The sequence below is a fragment of the Pituophis catenifer genome, unplaced genomic scaffold, assembly GCF_029215685.1.
Source record: "Pituophis catenifer annectens isolate HBS135680 unplaced genomic scaffold, rPitCat1.0.hap2 SCAF_327, whole genome shotgun sequence".
NCBI classification, from domain to species: domain Eukaryota; kingdom Metazoa; phylum Chordata; class Lepidosauria; order Squamata; family Colubridae; genus Pituophis; species Pituophis catenifer.
The window spans coordinates 12,501-17,500 of NW_027257207.1; positions in this window are offsets into that span (position 1 = coordinate 12,501).

A 5,000-nucleotide genomic window follows, 5' to 3' on the forward strand; every position below is an offset into this window, starting at 1 on the left:
CCGGGCCTCGGCGGCCGGGAAACGGCGGGAGCCCCGGATGCCGACGCCGGCCGGGCCCGCCGACTCTGTCCCCTCGCACCCTTCGGAGTAGACCGGGGTGGGAAGGCTCCACTTTGGCGCAGGCGGGCCCCGGCCAGGGAAAGCCGCCGGTCCACCGCTCAGGGGCCCGGCGACCCCGGCGGGGCGGAAGGGGATCCCGGCTCCGGGGCCGCGGGACTCGGTCGGGGACCTCCGCCGTCGCCTCGGTGCCCCCGCCGGACCCCGGGGGTGTCCGCGACGGGCAGTCGTCCCGGTCTACCGGGGCCCCGGCCGGATCAGCCTTTCTCTTTCCCACGCCACGATGGATGCACGGGATCCCGGCTCCGGGGCCGCGGGCCTCGGTCGGCGACCTCCGCCGTCGCCTCGGTGTCCCCGCCGGACCCCGGGGGTGCCCGCGACGGGGAGACGGCCGGGTCTACCGGGACGGCCTCGGGCGGGTCCGGCTTACCGGGGCCCCGGCCGGATCAGCCTTTCTGTTTCCCCCGCCACGATGGATGCACGGGATCCCGGCTCCGGGGCCGCGGGCCTCGGTCGGGGACCTCCGCCTTCGCCTCGGTGCCCACGCCGGACCCCGGGGGTGCCCGCGACGGGCAGAGGGCCGGGTCTACTGGGACGGCCTCGGGCGGGTCCGGCTTACCGGGGCCCCGGCCGGATCAGCCTTTCTGTTTCCCCCGCCACGATGGATGCACGGGATCCCGGCTCCGGCGCCGCGGGCCTCGGTCGGGGACCTCCGCCTTCGCCTCGGTGCCCCCGCCGGACCCCGGGGGTGTCCGCGCCGGGCAGTCTTCCCGGTCTACCGGGGCCCCGGCCGGATCAGCCTTTCTGTTTCCCCCGCCACGATGGATGCACGGGATCCCGGCTCCGGGTCCGCGGGCCTCGGTCGGGGACCTCCGCCGTCGCCTCGGCGCCCCCGCCGGACCCCGGGGGTGCCCGCGACGGGCAGTCGTCCCGGTCTACCGGGGCCCCGGCCGGATCAGCCTTTCTGTTTCCCCCGCCACGATGGATGCACGGGATCCCGGCTCCGGCGCCGCGGGCCTCGGTCGGGGACCTCCGCCTTCGCCTCGGTGCCCACGCCGGACCCCGGGGGTGTCCGCGCCGGGCAGTCTTCCCGGTCTACCGGGGCCCCGGCCGGATCAGCCTTTCTGTTTCCCCCGCCACGATGGATGCACGGGATCCCGGCTCCGGGTCCGCGGGCCTCGGTCGGGGACCTCCGCCGTCGCCTCGGCGCCCCCGCCGGACCCCGGGGGTGCCCGCGACGGGCAGTCGTCCCGGTCTACCGGGGCCCCGGCCGGATCAGCCTTTCTGTTTCCCCCGCCACGATGGATGCACGGGATCCCGGCTCCGGCGCCGCGGGCCTCGGTCGGGGACCTCCGCCTTCGCCTCGGTGCCCACGCCGGACCCCGGGGGTGTCCGCGCCGGGCAGTCTTCCCGGTCTACCGGGGCCCCGGCCGGATCAGCCTTTCTGTTTCCCCCGCCACGATGGATGCACGGGATCCCGGCTCCGGGTCCGCGGGCCTCGGTCGGGGACCTCCGCCGTCGCCTCGGTGCCCACGCCGGACCCCGGGGGTGCCCGAGACGGGGAGAGGGCCGGGTCTACCGGGACGGCCTCGGGCGGGTCCGGCTTACCGGGGCCCCGGCCGGATCAGCCTTTCTGTTTCCCCCGCCACGATGGATGCACGGGATCCCGGCTCCGGGTCCGCGGGCCTCGGTCGGGGACCTCCGCCGTCGCCTCGGCGCCCCCGCCGGACCCCGGGGGTGCCCGCGACGGGCAGTCGTCCCGGTCTACCGGGGCCCCGGCCGGATCAGCCTTTCTGTTTCCCCCGCCACGATGGATGCACGGGATCCCGGCTCCGGCGCCGCGGACCTCGGTCGGGGACCTCCGCCGTCGCCTCGGTGCCCCCGCCGGACCCCGGGGGTGTCCGCGCCGGGCAGTCTTCCCGGTCTACCGGGGCCCCGGCCGGATCAGCCTTTCTGTTTCCCCCGCCACGATGGATGCACGGGATCCCGGCTCCGGGTCCGCGGGCCTCGGTCGGGGACCTCCGCCGTCGCCTCGGCGCCCCCGCCGGACCCCGGGGGTGCCCGCGACGGGCAGTCGTCCCGGTCTACCGGGGCCCCGGCCGGATCAGCCTTTCTGTTTCCCCCGCCACGATGGATGCACGGGATCCCGGCTCCGGCGCCGCGGGCCTCGGTCGGGGACCTCCGCCTTCGCCTCGGTGCCCACGCCGGACCCCGGGGGTGTCCGCGCCGGGCAGTCTTCCCGGTCTACCGGGGCCCCGGCCGGATCAGCCTTTCTGTTTCCCCCGCCACGATGGATGCACGGGATCCCGGCTCCGGGTCCGCGGGCCTCGGTCGGGGACCTCCGCCGTCGCCTCGGTGCCCCCGCCGGACCCCGGGGGTGCCCGCGACGGGCAGTCGTCCCGGTCTACCGGGGCCCCGGCCGGATCAGCCTTTCTGTTTCCCCCGCCACGATGGATGCACGGGATCCCGGCTCCGGGTCCGCGGGCCTCGGTCGGGGACCTCCGCCGTCGCCTCGGTGCCCCCGCCGGACCCCGGGGGTGCCCGCGACGGGCAGTCGTCCCGGTCTACCGGGGCCCCGGCCGGATCAGCCTTTCTGTTTCCCCCGCCACGATGGATGCACGGGATCCCGGCTCCGGCGCCGCGGGCCTCGGTCGGGGACCTCCGCCTTCGCCTCGGTGCCCACGCCGGACCCCGGGGGTGTCCGCGCCGGGCAGTCTTCCCGGTCTACCGGGGCCCCGGCCGGATCAGCCTTTCTGTTTCCCCCGCCACGATGGATGCACGGGATCCCGGCTCCGGCGCCGCGGGCCTCGGTCGGGGACCTCCGCCGTCCCCTCGGTGCCCACGCCGGCCCCCGGGGGTGTCCGCGCCGGGCAGTCGTCCCGGTCTACCGGGACGGCCTTGGGCGGGTCCGGTTTACCCGGGCCTCGGCCGGCCTAGAGTGTTTCTGTTTCCCCGCCTTGATGGATGTACGGGATCCCGGCGCGGGGGCCCCGGGCCTCGGTCGGGGACCTCCGCCGTCGCCTCGGTGCCCGCGCCGGGGCCCTGGGGTGTCCGTGACGGGCAGCCGTCCCGGTCTACCGGGACGCTCGGGCGGGACCGGTTTACCCGGGCCTCGGCCGGACCGGAGTGTTTCCGTTTTCTGCTTCCCTGCCAGGATGGCTGCGAGGGGTTGATTGAAAGAGCTGGTTTGACGTGAAAAGCTTGACTTCAAGTGAAAAGTTTGTTACAATTTCTGCCATCTTCCTTCCTCCAAAGTTTTGGGTGTAGTTTTCCCAGAGGAACCTCTCGTAGGCCTTTCATTTCTCATCTTAACTTCCCTCATTTATTCCATATTTTCCTTCCTCTTGCCGAATGGCCGAATCCAGTCCATTTCTAGTCAAGGAAATTATTCTTATTTCTTGCTGACCTATTTGCTTTGTGGAGCAAGTCGTTCTTAGGTCCCTTTGTTCTTTCTTCAACTTCTTCTGCTCCTTCTCTCGACGCTTTCTCGTCTTGTTCTCTTACTTGGCTCTCTTTTGGCTGTTCTTTCTTCTCCTCCCGTCGTCCGTCCCCACTTTCATCTCTCCATCTTTCCTGTTCTTGGTCATCTCTACGTTGTTTATCAAATAATTCCGCTTTCTCTCTTGAATCTACTCGATATCTTTGCTCTCGCCAGCTCGCCGATATTTCAGCTCGCCGATATTTTGTGCTTTCCCGTCGTGTTTCCCATCCATTGCGATCTCTCTGCTCTCCCTGTCTTCTCGGTAAATCGGAGATGAATTTCTCTGGGCGGGTGGTTTCTCATCGCGTGTCTTGTGTGCGCTCCCTACGTTTCGTCCATCCCGTTTAATATCTATCCCTCCCTCCCTCTCCTTGCTTTCTTCCATTGCTTCTGCTAATATCATTTCCAGAATGATAACCCTGAGCCTGAACCTGAACCTAACCCTAACCCTACAACTTTTCTCCCTAACCCTAACCCTAACCCTAACCCTAACCCTAACCCTAACCCTAACCCTACAACTTTTCTCCCTAACCCTAACCCTAACCCTAACCCTAACCCTAACCCTAACTCTACAACTTGTTTCTCTAACCCTAACCCTAACCCTAACCCTAACCCCAACCCCAACCCCAACCCTAACCCTAACCCTAACCCTAACCCTAACCCTACAACTTTTCTCCCTAACCCTAACCCTAACCCTAACCCTAACCCCAACCCTAACCCTACAACTGTTTTCTCTAACCCCAACCCTAACCCTATAACTTTTCTCCCTAACCCTAACCCTAACCCTAACCCTAACCCCAACCCTAACCCCAACCCTAACCCTACAACTGTTTTCTCTAACCCTAACCCTAACCCTACAACTTTTCTCCCTAACCCTAACCCTAACCCTAACCCTAACCCCAACCCTAACCCTACAACTGTTTTCTCTAACCCCAACCCTAACCCTATAACTTTTTTCCCTAACCCTAACCCTAACCCTAACCCACACTTTCGACTTAAAACCGTTTTTAGATTTAAAGTCGTCTTTCGACTTAAAGACGGACAGACGGCCCGGTCTACCGGGCCGCTCGGGCAGCCTCGGCCGGACCGGCGTCTCTGTTTCTGTTTCCCTGCCACGATGGATGTCGCGTGCGAGGGGTTGCTTTACATAGCTGGTTTGAAGTTGAAAGCTTCCGTTCTTGCCTAGATCTCTTGCTATCGCAAGCCTTCCGATCCAAGCTCCCATCGCAGTTTCAAGCGTCCTGCTTTCTTGGTTGGGAAAATCGGGGCGGCGAGACCTGACGCTCGCTTCCCCGACCCCGACCCTCACCCTTCTTCGAATGGTCTTTCTAATGCCAGCAGCGCTCAGGGAGAAATGTCACCCCCAGAAGACGAGAGCACAGCTTGCCCAATTCCGGTCTCCACACACCGGACTCGTCGACTTTCAAAACGTATTCCGCTTTTATGATCGTTTTAAAACTAA